The sequence below is a fragment of the Dipodomys merriami genome, unplaced genomic scaffold (genome assembly GCF_024711535.1).
Source record: "Dipodomys merriami isolate MVZ:Mamm:240054 unplaced genomic scaffold, mDipMer1.0.p SCAF_42, whole genome shotgun sequence".
Taxonomy (NCBI): domain Eukaryota; kingdom Metazoa; phylum Chordata; class Mammalia; order Rodentia; family Heteromyidae; genus Dipodomys; species Dipodomys merriami.
Window position 1 is genome coordinate 11,510,821 of NW_027205826.1, and position 19,026 is coordinate 11,529,846.

The 19,026-nt window shown below is 47.9% G+C and overlaps 1 protein-coding gene across 2 annotated transcripts in view; it reads right to left on the reverse strand.

The window, feature by feature from the left end:
- The window catches only part of Akap1 (A-kinase anchoring protein 1), a 34,405-nt gene extending 15,761 nt beyond the window's left edge, over nt 1-18,644 (reverse strand). The window contains exon 1 of one of the 2 annotated variants that reach the window (XM_069993236.1): nt 18,540-18,644. The gene's annotated coding sequence lies outside the window, so the exon portion shown is untranslated. Of the gene's footprint in view, nt 1-6,502; nt 6,673-18,539 lie in introns of those variants that run through there. The other variant, XM_069993235.1, reaches the window with a different exon arrangement.
- Between the last annotated feature and the right edge of the window lie 382 nt (nt 18,645-19,026).

The following is a 19,026-nucleotide window of genomic DNA, read 5'->3' on the forward strand; positions in this document are numbered from 1 at the left end:
ATGCTACGTGAAGCCAATAATGCCTGTAGATTGAATTTTGCTGGATGCTTTCCCTCCTATATTACCTCGTTTGGAATGGAATACTTGAAGGTTAACTCCATCCAACAACCACAGAATGAGTATCAAGGTTCCACTCTGTACCAAGCCTAGAATCCTACAGTCTGTGGATTCACGGGGAAGATGATTATACAGGCTTAAGGGGAAATTCATACTACATTTTTAGAGAGCTCTTGAAAATCTTACAAGCATGGACCATCCCAGGCCACAAAGCTCGCAAGACCACTTCTTGAACCAATGTGGTCGGGCACCTTCATCTTATTTACAACTATGTGGGAGGCTAAAGTCGAGAGGATTGTGGTTACAGGCCAGCTGGGACAGAAACTCTTTAAGACTCCATTCTCAACAGAGAAAAGCTTGTTGTGGTACAACACACCTGTCATCCCACACCTTCCCATCCCAGATGAGAGTGAAGACTCAAATAGGCAGATCACAGCATGCTCAGGCAGAGCCTCTATTTCAAAATTAAAAGGGGCTGGAGGCATGGCTCAGTGGTAGAGGGCCTACCTAGCAAGCATGAGGCCCTGAGTATAAACCCTAGTACTTTGCCCACCAAAAACAAATAAATAAGTTACTAGGGCATGGTAGTTCACACTTATAATCCTAGCTACTCAGAAGGCTGAGATCTGAGGCTCAAGGTTCAAAACCAGCCTGAGCAGGAAAGTCTGTGAGACTCTTATCTCTAAAACTACCAAAAGGCCAAAAGTGGAGCTGTGGCTCAAAGAGGTAGAGTGCTAGTCTTAAGCAAAGAAACCCAAGGACAGTGCTCTGGCTGGGTCCTGGTTAAACCCCAGGACTAGGACACACACAAAAAAGTTACTGACCATTGTGTATACATTTAGACCCACTTACATTAAACAAACAGACAGACAAACTGGATGGCCCATACCAAGCCATCCAGTTGGCAAAGTAGGGAGATTTTTATGCATAGATTTTGTACCCTTCAACCTTGATAAAGTAGTGTATTAGTTCAGGTTGTTTTTGGTAGATTTCTTGGGATTTATCTACAAAGAAAACTTCTGTAATAGTGGTTCTCTTGACTTGGATCCACACTATCACTGAAGAAGCTTTTGTTTTTATCTTACCAGCTTTTGAAACTAAGTCTCACTGTATAAATGAGGCTGGCATGAACTCCTTTTGCCTCATCCTCCCAAATACTGGGATTATAGCAATGTATCACCATGCTCAGCTGAGAAACTTTTAGAGGCCCAAGGTCAAAGTGGCATCCAGACCAATTAAGTCAGAATCTTTGATGGGTAAGAATTTTTGTTTTAACCCCACGTGATTCTAACACAGGGCCAAGTTGGAGAATCACTGTTCTCTAACATCCCCACATACTCAGAAGATTAGGGAGATTTGCTTTGTAGTTGTTTCATTTCAGTGTCTTTCACATAAGAATTAAAGAAAATCTGAGCTGGGACAAAGGGGAAATGCGCGTCTCAGAGCAGCAAGCCCTCAGCCTGTTGTCAGGAAAGTGCACCTTGCCCAGCACAAACCAGGCAACGGAAAGTACAGCTGGTGCCACAGCCCAGACTCTCACTTGTTCATGAATCAGACTGATACCTTACTACCGGGGGAATCCCTTTTAAATAGAGTTTAGAGTTATAATTTCCACAGAACTCTACCCATTCTCTGATCTCAGGAAAATGTCTCAATGGAAAAGAGTAAAGAAAAAGAACATCCGCTGGAAAAGACCCATTCCTCCCCCAGAGATCTGTCCCTATTGCTATCCTGCACTAAGAAGAGTGCCAAGCAATATTTGTGTTATATATGTGTGAGTGTGTGTGTGTGTGTGTATGTATGTATGTTTCTATCTATCTATCTATCTATCTATCTATCTATCTATCTATCTATCTATCTATCTATCTATCTGTCTGTCTGTCTGTCTGTCTGTCTGTCTGTCTGTCTGTCTGCCTGTCTGTCTGTAAGATAAATAAGAAATGGCCCAAAGGCTGGAGGTGTGACTCAAGTGGTAGAGTACCTAACTAATAAATAAGCACAAGGCCCTGAGTTAAAACAAAGCATACAAGCATGTGCCCACGCACACACACGCGCACGCACACACACACACACACACACACACGTACCCTAGAATATCCAATACGGCTAACATGAGAATCCAGAAGATCCACCTCAAGTCATTCACAATGCCCATTGACCCCAGCCTCCATTAGACTAGAGCCAACAACCCACTACCTTCTAGACAGGGAGTGGCTTAAGATAAAGCCTTTTCCTCAGACCTCAGACACAGGTACTGACATATGAAGGCCCTAGAGAGGTGGCAGGGTTTACTTTCCCTTGCTACCTGGGTAGCATGACTAGATGGGACAGCCTCCACCAAGAACAGTATCAGCCTTGGTTGCAAGCCTACCTGGGGACTGCTGTGCTGGCTGGCATCCAATTGTGGTAACTGAGGCCCTTCTACCAGCATCTACTTCCAACCAGTCAAGGAAAGGGCTAAATTGGGTGGTAGTGGCTAGCACCTGTCATCCTAACTACTCAAGAGCCTGAGATCTGGAGAATAATAATAGATCAAGGCCAGCAGAAATGTTTGCTACATTCCATCGCACCTGTAATCCTAGCTCTTCAGGAAACTGAGATATGAAGAGCTAGGTTTAGAGTCTGTTAGACTTTATCTCCAATTAACCAGCAAAATGCTGGGCTGGAGGTGTGGTTCAAGTGTTAGGAGCACTAGCTATGAGTGAAAAAGCCAAGCAACAGTATAGGGCCCTGAGGTCAAGTGACAGTACTACCACATATACAAAATAATAGCCAGCAAAAAGAGGAGGGGGACTGGAGTCGTGATTCATGTGATAGAGTGACTGCCTAGCAAACTCAAGAGTACCACAAAAACAAAAAAGAGGGAGAAAAAAATGGCTACTCCCTCACTAGCCAGTCTCCTATCAGTCAAATAGACTTCTCAGTAGCTGGTGCTTGTAAATCTATTTTCCCAAATTTATATTTTGATAGGCCTATAAAAGTGGCAGATGGACAGGCACCAGTGGCTCACGCCTGTAAGCCTAGCTACTCAGAAGGCTGAGATCTGAGGATTGCAGTTTGAAGCCAGCTAGGGCAGAAAAATCTGTGAGACTCTTATCTCTAATTAACCACTCAAAAACTGGCTCAAAGTGGTAGAGAGCTAGCCTTGAGAAAAAGAGCTCAGGGATAGCGCCCAGGCCCTGAGTTCAAGCCCCAGGACACACGGGCACGGACACACACACACACACACCAGGACGCACGGGCACGGACACGGACACACACACACACACACACACACACACACACACACACACACACACACACACACACACACACACACACACACACACACACACACACACACACACACACACACACACACACACACACACACACACACACACACACACGGCTGTTACTTTCCCTCTGTCAGATTTTTATGAGATATAGTCCTTGTTCTGAGTAACTTAAAAAATAATAATTTATTGTTATTATAAAGGTAATATACAAGCCAGGTGCCAGTGGCCTGTAATCCCAGCTACTCAAGAAGCTGAGATCTGAGGATCGTGGTTCAAAGCCAGCCTGGGCAGCAAAGTCTGTGACACTTATGTCCAAGTAACCACCAGAAAACAGGAGTGGCACTGTGGCTCAAGTGGTAGAGTGCTCACCTGGTGCTGAAGAGCTGAGGGACAGTGCCCAGGCCCAGAGTTCAAGCTCCATGACTGACAAAAATAAAAATAAAGGTAATATACAGAGGGATTACAACTACTTGAGTCAGGTAATGAGTACATTTCCTTCATACAGTGTCTTCTGTTTCCTCATTCTCTCCCATTCCCTCCCTCCTGTCTCCACCCAAGAGTTGTATAGTTCACTTCCATGGGTGTCCAGTGAGCTCCACTGCTGCACTTTTTCACCCTTTTTCCCACTGAGCTCTGTAACCCGCACCCTCCCGAAAATATACATCATACATAAAGAAAAGGCAAAATAATCAAAACATTTTTAATTACAAAGTTTTTCAAAAAGAAAAGAGATCTCTTGTTTCCAAATCTTGGAGTTTGTTTCCATATGTGCATATTATTTTATATAAAGAGGCACACAGGCATTAAGTCTTTGTGTTTTTCTCCAAGGAGTATTCTCTTTTGGTCCTACTCTGTGTAAATATCTAGAACCCTGTATAACTTATCATAACCCAGTGGATTTTAGATCTAATTTCCTCATATCAGAAAGAACATGCACTGTTTGTCTCTCAGCTTGGCTTAACCTCATGATTTGTTCTAGTTCTACCTTGTTTTCCCCCTGAAAAAACACATTATTTGATTCTTTCTAATGGCTGTGTAAAATTCCATTTGTGTATAGGTAGCACATTTTTTGGACTCATTCATCTACTGTGGAACATCCAGGCTGTTTACATGTCATAAGTATTGTGCCAGTCCTGGGCCTTGAACTCAAGGCTTGGGCACTGTTCCTGAATTTTGGTGCTCATGGCTAGCATTCTACCACTTGCACAGCTTTTTGGTAGTTAACTGGAGATAAAGAGTCTCAGACTTTTCTGCCTGGACTGGCTTCCAACTGCAATCCTCAGATCTCAGTCTCCTGAGTAGCTAGAATTACACATGTAAGTCACTAGTACCCAGCTTATTTTTGCTTTAGGATCTTGGGAAAACCTCCTAAGATTTTCTCTCTTCTGAACAATTTTTAACAGGTTTTACTGTTCTGTTTTCATCCCGGCACATGAAGCACATCTATCTTATTTCTCCTTCCTTACAACCTCCTGAACCTCCCAAGATTTAGGTGGCCTGAGCACTGCACACCCCAAAGCCTCAGCATCACAGGCAGAGGGCTTGCAGCCAGAGAAAAGCCTCCCCCAGGGAGGGGACAGAGCCCCACCCTAGGGCTGGTGGGGAGGCCATTTGCTATTTTGAATCTGTTGGAATTAACCGACTGCCTGCTTATTTTTATTTTTAGCAGGTCCATTTGCTGGGGGAAGAGCCGCTTGCTTGGCCCACTGCCAGGCAGTCACACGGAGATGGGCACGTGCACAGCCACAGGGCCTTTGCACTCATCTGCTCACACCGAGTTAAAAAAGGATCCTTCCTTCTCTGGAGAGTACACCTGCAGATTCTCAGAACTTTGGGGAGAAGCAATAGGCTCTGCCAACCCAGATGTCAGATGGGTAACCCCAAGTCTACAAAACCACCATTCCTAGGAATGGTACCAAAAAAAAAAAAAAAAACACCCACATGGTTCCCAGCGAAAAAGCCAATTTGGATGCAGTTACTGTACAAAAAGAGCTGCATGGAATTAACAGAAAAGCTGATATAAAAACAACAGCCCAGAGATAGTGGGAGAAAAACAATGCCCGACAAGAAATGTACTTGTTACCTTACTCATGTAACTATAACCCCCCTCTGTACAGCATCTTTATAAGAAAATAAAATTTCAAAACAAAACAACAACAAAAAAAAAAAACAGCCCAGGCAGAGCCCAAGTCCACTCTGAGCTTTGGGGCCTGGTCAGCAGAATCACATCTATTTTGTGTTCTACAGACGCATGCACATATTGTCTGAATAAAACATTTTCCCATTATCCCAGTGTCCACCAGGAGCAAAAGTGCATGCCAAAGATACCACATCTGGAGTTCAGTCCAGCAAGGTCCAGAAAAAGGCTCCTCCCCTTTCCCAAGACTGGGAATCAGAACTAGAAGCCTGCCCCTGCCCCCTCTGCCCCCTCTAGCCCGTGCTCAGAACAGCAGCAGCTTCTCATTCCCTGCCCCGCCTTGGGTGGGAGTTTGGCAGAGAACTCAACACAGCCAAAGTTCCTTGACCAACTTTCAAAAGTACTTCTTAGTTTATATAGGAGGCATTTTCCTAATCAATCCCTCATCAGTTAATTCTCCTTTAGTCGAATCTGTTTAAGCTGCTACTAACAGCAGCTTCTGTCCACCAGGAGTTCACAGCCTAAGTGGAGAACTCCATCTCAGTCGCTCACACTCATCCTCACACCCTCTGCCCCACAAGCTGCCAAGCTGGAAAGGAGGCCGAGAGCAGAGCTCCAGATTTCCTTAGCCTGCAGTGGGTGGGGCAAGAAAAAGGACATTAATTAAGGTTCTAATACCTTGAAGGCTGGGAGGGGAAGAGGGTCCCAGAGCAGCACAAAAGCTCAAGAGCCGGTGGAGCCAGAGCGTGAGGACTGGCCTTTCCCATCAATTAAGGCATTGGGAACCATGCGGAGTGGCACAGTTGCAACCTGGTCAAAGTGTAGCAGGTCACCAGAGATAACAGCTGGGGCAATCCCAAGGGACAAATGCTGTCCAATGCTAGCGGCCACTTAGTCATGGGGGTTACTGAGCACTTGAACTGACACACGCAGCTAGCTGGTGACTGCCTATTGGAAAGAGGTTTAGAAGGTGTTCCCCCAAGGCCATGACCCTTGAGGGACTGACCAAAGCTACCAGGCCAGCACCTACCTTGATGGCAGTGTGCAGTCCTGCCACAGAGGGTGGGGGCGATGGTGAGCCTGGGCCACTCTCCCACAGCAGCATGGCTGGGCCAGGAATCACAGTGGGGGAGCCATGCCTCACGTGTGGTGGTCTCGGCCCTGCCCCCGTGCTCCCTTCATCCTTGGGGAACTAAGCAGGCTGACTCAAGAGAGTACCCTCAGGATTCCATGTTAGCTCACAGTGGGGCCAGAGGGCCTGCCCAGGGCTACTCCCACACCCTCCATTGTGATGGCCCCACGGCCAGTACAGCTGGACACGTATGTCCTTGGGTAACTCTGCCCTTCTGGTGGACCAGGGTCAGGACATCATGGAACCCATTCTGAGGCACTTTCAAGGAGGGCCAAGGTTCAACCAACATCTAGATGAAGGACCTGCTAGGTGAAGCCTCTGGTCAAACAAAATGGAAATCAGAATCCAGAACCAAGAGCTCCATCTAAAAGCAAGAAGGCAAAATTTCCAGCTCTGGAAATGGTCTCTTCCTTTCCTAGTCCAATTATAAACTAAAGGCCAGGCATGATGGCTTATGTCTGTAATCCCAGCTACCTAGGAGGTATAGACAGGAGGATCAAAGTCTGAGGTTAGCTCTGATTTAAAAAAGAAAAAAGCATAAAAACCCACCTGAAAAATAACTTAAAAGACCAGGTCATTACTCTAGCAAGCATGAAGACCTGAGTTAAAACCCCAGTAGCACAAAAAATAAAAATTAAAAAAAAAAAAATCAACCAGTCAATCAACCTCATAGTTTGGAAAACCGGTAGCAAAACAAACCACACAAGCATAGAGTAAAATCCTTTCTTCTCAGCTGATGGGTGAAACAACCTACCAAGGTTTTCCCAATGGATTCCCCTGGAGGTTAAGACTTTGAAGAGACATACAGTCAACCCTGACCCCCTCATCTTAAGCTCCTGGCAACCATCTGGCTTTACAAGTGAATTCTATCAGGCTTCTAAGGATGGTGACAACACAGATGTAGGAAAACACTCCTGGTAAAGTAAGAGTTCCAGCACAAGACCACAAAATATACCACATAGGACAGAGCAGTAATCTAACACAAGTACAATAAGAACTATTAAGGATGGATTATTTCTGGCGAAATCAGAAAAGATATGAGATGTCAGGGACAGGCATAGTGACTCATGCATGTAATTCCAGATACTTAGGAGGCAGAGACTGAGAGAATTCCAGTTCAAGGCCAGTCTAGACAAAAAGCAAGACCCTATCTCAACTAATGGCTGGGTGTGGTGGTACACACTTATCCCAGCACACTAGAGGCATAAATAGAAGTATTGTGGTTCAGGCTTACTCAGGCAAAAAGCAAAAGCCTACTTCAAAACTAACTAGAGAATGGGTGCCAGTGGCTCATACTTGTAATCTCAGCTACTCAGAAGGCCCAGATCATGGTTTGAAGCCATCCCCAGCAGGAAAAGTCCCTAAGATTCTTATTTCTAATTAACAACCAAAAAGCCAGAAGTGAAGCTGTGGTAGAGCACTAGCCCTGAGTTCAAGCACCAGGTTCAGCACCAAAAACAAACAAACCAATCAGAGCAAAAAAGGGATAGAGGCATGGCGCAAGTGGTAATGTGGCACAGGATCACCACCAAAACAATAGAAAAAGACTGTTGGTGTATGTGGGAAAAGGCCTTCCACATCATCACCACCAGTGGACAGAAGACCCTGATTTCCCAAACAGACCATCAACCCAGAATTCACATAAAGGCATCCCAAAGCAAATAAATATCCACAGCACTACCAAAGTATCAAGCATTTGGCACAGAAATAAAAGTCAAGATGTTACCCTCAAGGCACACTGATTCTTTCACTGCTTTGGGGTGAAAACAACGATCTCTTGTCCAGTGAGCTTGTTATACTGCCCTCTGCCATTGGCCAACTGAATGCTTGGCCTAAGAGATAACAAGAACCAAGGTCCCAATTCCCCAGAGAAGGATGTTCTAATATCCTGGGGCTAGGTGTAAGGATATTAGGCTGAATGCTAGCACCTATTTAATAACTACTTCCAGATCCCTTCTCTTTACAATGTCCAAAAGGTAAGTCTAGTTCTTTCTGCTGGCCTGGAAGAGCCAGAAAGAGATCTACTGGTCAGCTTTTTTTGTATACTTTCCACCAATCTTGTGAGTCCCCCCCCCCCATGAAGTTCTCTGCCTTCCTACACAGTATGGGCTTCTTGATGGTCACCATCACACACACACACACAGTTTCTCAGCAAGCTACCACAGGATGTGTATTCCACCAAGACACAAAGGTAAACAAGAAAGGAAAGAGCATCATCAGATGCCAACTCAATAGAGGAAATTGCAGGGCGTCAGTGGCTCATGCCTGTAATCCTAACTACTCAGGAGGCTGAGATCTGAGGATCACAGTTTAAAGCCAGCCCGGGCAGGAAAGTCTGTGAGACTTAACCACCAGCAAACAGGAAGGGGCGTTGTGGCTCACATGGTAGAGCTGAAGAGCTCAAGGACAGTGGCCCAGGCCAGAGTTCAGGCCCCAGGACCAACAACAACAACAAAAAAAAAAAAAAAAAAAAGAAAAAAGAAGAGAAGTTCCCAGGAGGAAGAAGCAGAGCGAGCGGAATGGGATACAACATAAAAGCAACATGGAACTCTTGAGGGGACCTGAGATGTTTAAGCACATGAGAAGAGTTCTCCATCAATGAATGGCATGAGTTCTACAGCAATGGTGGAGGCTCCAGGGAAAGTCAAGGGACCAGTGAGATACAAAGAAAAGTGAACAAAGGAAATGAGTGCTGGGTGTGGTGGTGCATATCTATAATCCCAGCACTCCAGAAGGGTCAATATGAGCTATGTGGGTAGTCAAGGTCAGACTCTGTGGGGGGAGAGGGTAAGGGGCAGGGCAGAATTAAACAGTAAAGAGCAGAAAAAGAGACAAAATATGGAAAATAAGTTTGTAGCCATAAATGTTAATAATATATACTATGACTAACAACTTGTACTACTTCTATACTGTATGGGAGAAGAAAGAAGTATACGAATAAGCAAAGAGAGAGAGAGTGAGCTCTCATAGCAAGAAAATAAGCCAGATGGTCTAAAAAGAAAGCTAGCATAGACATCTAGTAAAAGGTAAATGTGGCATGGAACGCTAGGTACCAGTGGTTCATATCTCTAGCCCTAGCTACTTAGAAGACTGAGCCAGAAGGGTAATGATGAGGGCCAGCTAGTGCAAAAGAAAAGTTTGAGAGACTGGTGGCTCACATCCTAGCTACTCAGGAGGTTGAGATCTGAGGATTGTACTTCAAAGTCAGCCAGGGCCTGAAAGTCTTAGAGATTCTTATCTCCAATTAACTTCCAGAAAAACAGAAGTGGCGCTGTGGATCAAAGTGGTGCTAGCCTTGAGCAGAAAAGCTCAGCAACAGTATTCAGGCCCTGAGTTCAAGCCCCAGGACTGTTGCAAGCACACAGGAAGAAAGGAAAAGAGGGGAAGGAAGGGAAGGAAGGACGGCCAATACTCTATGAACCAGGTTCCACCGGGGACACAAGGGAAAAGCTCTCAAGAAGCAAAGACAAAGGGAGAGAGGAAGCTTGAGGCAGAACGGTGAGGAAGGCCTCTTGGAAGACATGGCATTAGAGCCAACAGTGAGGAGCCATGCCAGGATCTGAGGGGGGGCAGGGAGGGAAGTATGAGGGAAAAGAAAGTTCCAGGCAGGGAGAACATGTGCCAAAGTCCTAAGGCATGAATAAACTTGGAACAGGCTTGGCTGACTCAACAGACAGCAAAAACAGGGGAGGCCAAGGTGGGATCAGCATGCTGTGGCCAGAGAAATGGCTGCGTGGAGATCCCCACGGAAGCACAGCTTAAGGAAGATCTGGACCCATGACCCAAAGAAACTAGGTTTAACAAACTTCCTTCAGGTGCTTTCAGACTTGAAGCTGCTTTCAGGAAAATATTCCAGAAACGGGATATCCTTGTCCAGGAATAGGACAGGTATGTTGTGTGTGTAAACAGGCTCACTTCAAGTTCCCAGCAAACGCTTGCTGGCACACTATGTGTCAACCTGGCATACCACTGCAGGACCCTTCCTCCATCCCCCACCCCTCAACAGATGTGCCGCAATTCAACAGCCCGCCCCTAAAAGCGGGCACGTTTGTACACCCGCAGCCCCATACGTAAGCCCTTGCCACTTATTTCAACCAGACTTTACAAAAACAACCCCGCTCTACAGCCAACCCATAGGCAACAGAGAGCCTTATATGGCTTGAAGTGTTCTTAATCAGAAGCAGATAGATGGGCTGGAGCTGGCAGCTCTAAGCTAGAAGTAAGGAGGAACCAAAAAAGAAAAGGATAGTGTGGGGAACAGACAAACTTATTTGTCACACTTTTTCATCCCTCTTCCGCCTTGGTGGCTTCCCAGGAAAGAACTCTTACTAGAGGCTGTGTCTTTGCCTCCTCCTAGGTTTGTATTTTGGTTTAAACCAAAGGACACCAGCAGCCAGGACAGTCCATGGTGTTGAGAGGTTTGTGTCCATTTAGTGGCCAGCCCCTAGACTGGACAACCTCATGTGAAAGTGGGTTTCTGTGGTTTGAGTCATCAGCTGTTGTGTTTCCAGGGCAGCACCTGGCCCCAGCTCCCTAGATCACTGAATTCCTCAGTCACATGCCTACGGGGACCAAGAGGCAGGGTTGGGCCCTGGCCCTGGAAACCTCTTAAGCAGCCACCCCTCTGTGGAGTTTCTAGGGTGGCTTTATTCTCCCCCAACCCTGGTCAGGTGGCAACGGCAGTGACACTGCAACCGCAAGCACATGGCTCTCCTAAAGGATGCCACCTGTTAAAAATAGCTGCAGCATATGCTTAGTGGAGTGGGCCACACCAAAGTCAGAGAAAGCCCAGAGGTCATTCTTAGCACTGCCTTTTCTCTCAGAGCCAGCTGAGAGCACATGCCAGGGCTGGTCCCCCTCCAAGGCAGCAGGAGAGGTAGGAGCCGCCGCTCTGTAGGAACAGCGAGGAGACATAGAGGACAGAGGGGCCTTCAGCGGCTGCCACCTCTGGTCTTCACTAAGACATCCAGGCCAAAGCTGGAGAGAGAGAAGAGGGCCTGAAAGCTGTGCTTGAACCCATCTGGCTGCCTCCTCCAACAAGGACCAGGCTACTCCTGGGTAACAGCCTGTCAAGGGCCGGGGATGGTCTCATGACCTCCTTGTGAGGTCTGACTGGCCACTAGTAAAGTTATTATTAGCTGAGGAATGAGTGACTTCAAGGTCAACCTGCTCAATCCTCATGGTGTTTCCAGACCCAAGGTTCAGCAAGAGCCTAGGAGAATTTTTTTTATTCATAGTTGTTACTTGCAAATGAAAGATGCATTTCCCAGGTGATAATAGGGCTTCGGGAAGATTAAAGAATAGGATACCCTATTAAGAAAATTTCGGCCTGTGCCAAGGAGACCTATGGTTTCTCCTATTCCATCCTGTAATGTTTACAGGGTGTCTGCTTTGACTCCAAGGTCTTTGATCCATTTGGAGTTGGTTCTGGTGCAGGGTGATATATAAGGATCTAGCTTTAGTTTTCTAAACTAATTTTGCCAGCACCATTTACTGAAGAGGCTGTCTTTCTTCCATTCTCTATTTTTAGCTCCCTTATCAAATATTAGATGACTATAGGTCTGTGGGTTCATTTCTAGGTTCTATTCCATTGGTTCTGAGGTCTGTTCTTGTGCCAGTACCAAGCTGTTTTGATATATGTCTGAGACAAGCAGAAAAAGTAAGATGAGATGATGTTAGGCGAAATGAACCCCAAGATAAGGACACAGGGTTTCTTTCTTGCTATTGTTTCTAACATACTTATCAGGTGATTGTTTCATTGCTTTATATGTCCCTCCCCCATGGTATAACCCGTTTTCACTGTATTTGATGTTGGTATAATTTGGGGAAGGGAAGGGAAAAAACTAGTTGTTTAAATAGGGATATAGGTGGACCCACTGCAACAATGAGATGTACAAAATGCTATGTTGAAAAACAAAACTTTACAACTTGGGGGGGGGCAGTGTAGTTGTGGAGATGGGAGCACAGGGATGATAGGGGAAAAACAAAGGGGGGGCAACAATGCTTGATAAAAAATATACTTATTACCTTGCTCATGCAATTGTAACCCCTTTGTACGGTATTTTCACAATTAAAAAAAAACTTATAAAAAAAAAAAACAAGAATAGGATACCCGAGCTGGGCGTGGGTGGCTCACAGCTGTAATCCTAGCTACTCAGGAGGCTGAGATCTGAGCAACTCGGTTCAAAGCCAGCCCGGGCAGGAAAGTCCATGACATTCTTTTTTTTTTTTAAGTCAGTATTATATATATGTATATATATTATATACTTATATATACACACCCCAAGTTCTGCATGTCCCACCAAGAAAGGAAATCCTTCTGTTTGCTCGTTTCATGACATTCTTATCTCCAATAAATCACAAGAAAACTGGAAGTAGCACTGTGGCTCAAGAATGCTTGATCACCTTGAGCTGAAGAGCGCAAGGACAATGCCCAAGCCCAGAGTTCAAGCCCCATGACAGAAAAAAAAAAAAAAAAAGAAAAAGAAAAGAAAAGAATAGGATATAGGGATGTAGCACAGTGGTTAAGTGCTTGCACAACCAAGGTCCTAGATCCAAAATATCAGGAATGTATTTCCTGTAAAATGGGGTAAGAATAACCTAACAGGTTGTAATGAGGCTAAAATGACTCAAAACACAACCTGGTTAGTCTGTGAGATACACTGTTAATCTTTTAATGAATCCAGGTTTCTTTCTTTTTTTTTTTCTTTTTCTTTTTTTTGGGGGGAGAGTCCGGTCATGGGGCCTGAACTCTGGGCCTGGGCGCTGTCCCTCAGCTCTTCAGCTCAAGGCTAGCGCTCTACCACTTGAGCCACAGCGCCACTTCTAGCTTTTTCTGCGTATGTGGTGCTGAGGAATCGAACCCAGGGTCTCATGCTTGCAAGGCAAGCGCTCTACCACTGAGCCACCTTCCCAGCCCCAAGGTTTCTTTCTTGATGAAAAGGGAGAACCGGCCAGCCAGGCACTGGTGGCTCACAACTCTAATCCTAGCTATTCAGGAGTCTGAGATCTGAGAATCATGGTTCCAAGCCAGCCTGGGGGAGGAAAGTCTGTGAGACTCTTATCTCCAATTAATCCCAGAAAAGATGGAAAGTGGCACTGTGGCTTAAAAGAAGCCTAGGGATAATACCCAGGCCCAGAGTTCAAGCCCTAGGACCAGAAAAAAGAGAGGAGAGGAGAGGGGAGGGGAGGGGAGGGGAGGGGAGGGGAGGGGAGGGGAGGGGAGGGGAGGGGAGGGGAGGGGAGGGGAGGGGAGGGGAGGGGAGGGGAGGGGAGAGGGGAGGGGAGGGGAGGGGAGAGGAGAGGAGAGGAGAGGAGAGGAGAGGAGAGGAGAGGAGAGGAGAGGAGAGAAGGGGGGAAGGGGGGAAGGGGGGAAGAGGGAGGGGAAGGGGAAGGGGAAGGGAGAGGAGAGAAAGAAAGAGAGAGAGAGAGAAGGGGGGGGAGAGGAAGACAACCTTCCCAGTGTCCAGAAATTAGTTTACCAACCCCTTAGTTCAAAACAGGAACCACCAGAGGTGTTGAGAGGATTAAAAAAACCCCAAGGTTCATTGTACCTTTAACTCCCACATCCTGAAGGACAAACAGGAAATGTTTCTCTCTTCTCCATTTCTCCCTACTTTAATTTTGTTATACTAAAACAAATCAGCCAGGCATTGGTGGCTTACGCCTGTAATCCCTACTCAGGAGGCTGAGATCTGAGGATCATGGTTCAAAGCTAGCCCAGGCAGTAAAGTCCATGAAACTTTTATCTCCAATAAAAACCACCAGAAAACAGGAAGTGGTGCTGTAGCTAAAGTGGTAGAGTGCTTGTCTTGAGCTGAAGAGCTGAAGGACAGTGCTCAGGCCCAGAGTTCAAGCCCCATAACCAACAAAAAATAAGTAAATAAATAAAACAAATCATTGCTAAAACTTTCAAATGTGTGTAAGAACATACACAAGAATCACCTAGGGATGAGTTCAACGCCAACCTGGGTAACAGAACAAGATCTCATTTTAAAATAAACTGTAAAAAAAACAATAATCCTAAAACACCGAAAGGTGCTGGATAACTTGTTGGACACAGGCTACACCTGGTCAGGGAAGAAAGGTCTCACACCATGTGTCAAAATGCATAACCCAGGGCTGAATGCAGGACACCTATTGAAGGCTGCTGAGCAACCCAGGCTGACCCACACCCATCTCAGGATCAGCAGGCCACCTATTCTCCCGTGCATCTCCTAACACAGACTGCAGGAGCAGATGAAACTGCATCCTGGCTAGTGTAGGTCCTGTAAGAAGTCATCAAGAAGCAGATCTGGTGACATTTGACATTTGTAGACCCAGAACAATGCGCACAGATGTGGAGAGCCAGAAAAAGACCTTTGTAGAGATAAACAGGCTCTCAAATCAAACTGACTAGCTTCTTGCTGTGTCCCCAAGCCTCTCTAACACTGTTTCATAATTGATAACTCTCTTCCCAACTGGAGACCAGAGCTTGCTTCTTAAAATATTTGATGAAGGCAACCAATGTGTAATGGAGATTACAAGCTATAGTAATGATATTTTGTGGAGTTGAGCAAAAATAAATAAATATTCTAGAGCAGCACTGTCCAACAAATTTCTAGCATGATGAAAATGTTCTTGATCTGCACTGCTCTGAACAGTAGCCCAAACACATGCCTCCTTGTAAGCCCCAGGAACATAATCTAAACTCTCTAATGGTTACCAACTCTCCTCCTATGAGCTAACTAGGTTCAATAGGCCTGCCTAGACCCCCCTCCACTGCCCACTCTCCAAGCACATATAACCTAAAATGCCCACATAATCAAGACATGTTGACCCAGGCAAAATGGGGACAACCAACTTGTCTCCCGTTTCTTTCCAACCTAGACACTAAGTCAGAAGCTAAGGGAGAATAGTACTCTTTTTTTTTTTTTTTGAAGAGCTGAGGATCAAACTCAAGACCTTGCACTTACCAGGCAAGTGCTCTTCCACTGAACTAAATCCCCAACACCAAGAATGGTACTCTTTATAAAATGCAAATCAGCCAGGTGCTGGTGGCTTACACCTACATTCCTAGCTACTCGGAGGCTGAGATCTGAGGACTGAGGTTCGAAGCCAGCCCAGGCAGAAAAATCTCATCTCCCACCAACCAGTCAAAAATCAGAAGTGGCACTGGTAGAGCCCTAGCCTTGAGCAAAAGAGCTCAAGGACAATGCCCAGGCCTGAGTTCAAGCCCCAGCCATTAAAAACAAAACAAACAAACAAAAACCAAAACACCTCAAATCACTCAAGTGATTGAAATGAAAGAAACTTAAAAGTCAGACTCAGGGATTCCTAAGGCAGGGAGGAAAAAAAAAGACAATGCATAAGCAGCACCTATCAGGCACAGTCCCAAGTCTTACATATAATTATATGATCTCCATCCTTCCTTCCTTAGGAAGAGATAAGGGAACACTGGAGGCTACAACTATGGCTATGACCAGTCTGGGCCCCAAGCCCAGTATAATCTGGGTTACTAGGCAGCCAGACAAATGCTTTAAAACACTGATGCTCAGCAACCTTACACTGAAGGCACATCAACTGCAGCACCTGAGCAGGCTACTTACAACAGGTTCTTAGATCTATCTCTGCTGTCACCCAGCAGCAGACAAGTGTGAATGCATTTTCTGCTGGGATGTGACAGAGTCCAACAAGGGACTAGACTACACCTTGACAAATCCTCCAGGCTAGTCTCACTTACTGGGCAGGATCAGTTACCAGCACAGAAACAATTACCTGCAAGACAATAGTCTACTTAATTCAGAAATAGACAAACTTTAGTGATATATAGGCCTCTTAGATAAAACTCCTCTAACCCAGAGCCTTATTTCAAAAGCTTAAAACTAGTAAGAGCCGGGCGCCTGCGGCTCATGCCTGTAATCCTAGCTACTCAGGAGGCTGAGATGAGAAGATCCAGGTTTGAAGCAAGCCTGGGCAAAAAAGTCTGAGACTTTTATCTTCAATTAACACCCAGAAAACCGCAAGTGACACTGTGTCTCAAAGTGGTAGAGTGCTAGCCTTGAGTGAAAAAGTTCAGGGACAGTACCCAGACCCTGAGTTCAAGTCTCATGACCACCACCACCAACAACAACAAATTGTTAAGGGATAAAGAAGAAACACTGAAAAAAAAAAAAAAAGCTCCCAAGATAAAATATCACTTGATTCCAAGGTTCAGAAAGTCAAACAATAAGCAGGTGAACCGTCTGAATGCCAAGAAAAGAGGAATGAGATAACTATCAGTTCATTCAGCCCTCTTCGTTTCAAAGATGCTCTGCATCTTTAAGAGCTGAGTGGCTGGGTGGTGCTAAGAGTCCAAGCTTTGCTTTCTAAATAGTTTTTAAAAGTACTAATTTGGAAAAGACTTAGAGATAAACGGACATGTAAGGTATTGTCAGAAGTAATCCTTTTTGGTGAATGGCGTTCCAGTTCCTGACTCGGTAATTGCCACACGGGGAGGTGGAAGGAGTGGGGTTGCAAACCAACTAACAGGCATGGTTGCATCAGGTCCAGCAGCCCAGATTTCACTGCAGGCATTAAATTTAAACACCAAGCAGTCTGCACTTCAGTAGGGGAAAAGACAGGCAGTTTAACCTAATTGCCCTGCACATACAACCTACCCCATAGGATTTGAGAGGCCTTGGCCGGCACCTGGGGCAAAGTCCACCGGGTTCGTGTTAACCACAATCCCAGGGGCGGGGAGGGAAGGCTCTCGGTCCCCCTAAGCCACTCCCGGGGCATGGAAGGTTCCTGCAATGCCCACGGCTTCCCGGAGACCCAGGGTCCCACTATCATCGGCATCTTCCCTCATTCACCCAGGACTTGAAACGCCAGGAGGCGTCTCCCAGGGCGCAAAATAGCTGAACTCCGGGAAACTCGGCCCTGAGGCGTCGGACCCCAGTTAAACCTGCCAAGCACATTTTAACCTCTACTAACCCCTGGACGTCCCGGCAGGTCGTAGACGGGGTGCGGGACACGTGACCTCTGGCACCCTTAGGGGTGAAATCAGTAGGCACGGGGAGAGGGGGGGCCTCCAAGGCCCCACCTCTCGGGACGCGCTCCAGGGGGCGCGCTACAAATGCTAATATCCCAGGAGACCCCCGAGTCACGGCCCTGGGGGTCCTAACGGGGTCCCGATCGTTTCCCAGCCCATCCTCCCGGCTCAGCCCGCTGAATCCTCCCCACCGAGTTCGCCGCACAGAACTCCAAGGGCCGGGACACAAGCTCGGATGCGCCACCGCCACCCGGCCAACCCGGGGACGACTCAGCGGGGACCCGAAGTTAGGGGAGCCTTCCAGAAGCGACCCGTCCAACTCCAATCCCGCAGCCCTACAGGAAAGAGGGTCCGGCGGGCACAGGGTGTCGGGGGAGAGCCCGGGGCCCTGCCCACAGCCCGCCCCGCCGCCGCCTCTCGGGGACGCAGACTGGGTACACACGACCTTTGAAAAGTAAACGCGAGTGGGGCTGGGCGACCTTGGGTGGGACGCGCTCCGGTCCGCCCCGCCGGCCGCTGCGCGCGCACGGGGGGGAAAAGTTAGGGCGCAGAAGGGGGCACCCCGGGCCTCGCTGCCCTTCTCGTCCCCGCCCCCAGAGGACGGGGACGCGCGTGAGCAACCGGGGCTCGCAGCGCCGCCCCCGAGCCCCGCACACGCGACCTGTCAGCGGGAGCCTGCGGGCACACAAGCCCCGCGGCGGCGGACGGGCGCGGGCGCGCGGGCCCCCGAGGCAGAGAAGGACCCGCGGGCGTCCCGGGCCCCTCTGCCTCCTCCTGCCCCCCTGGAAACGCAGCCCACGCGCCGCATCCTGCACCTGCACCCCCACAATCGCCATCACCCGGCCCCCCCCACTCCCCGACGGCTCCCCTAGAAGGCCCAGTAACGGGTGTCCGGGCCGGTCGTCCTCGGCGGCCTCAACTTACCAGTTCCTCGGTGACCGTCGGGATGCAGGTCCTCGTACCGCCGCCGCCGCCGCCGCCCCCCCCCCAACCCCAGCCTCACCCCGCGGCCCAGCCTGGCCCGGCAGCGCTGCGCTCCGGCCGCTCCCCCACGTGCTCGCCCAGGCCGAGGGAACACAGAGACATTAAATACTGAGGACGCGCAGCGACGTGCCCGCGGCGCGACGCAAAGCCCCGCCCCTCGCCCTCGTGCCCCTCGCGCGCCCCCGCGCCCTCCTCCCTCCCTCGGCCGCCCGTCGGTCTGCTCACCTGCGCGTGCGCGCCGCCGGTCGCTCCCGCCCGTACCCCACGTGCGCGCGCGCGCGCGCGCGTCTTCCCAGCTGCGCCAGAGGGGGCGCGGTCTGGAGCATTTGGTGAACATCCCGCGGCCGCCCGAGCTCTCGCGAGAGGAGCTGTAATCTCGGCGGGCCGGGGAGTGCCAGCGGTTTCCCACCCGAGGGTGCCTGCATTT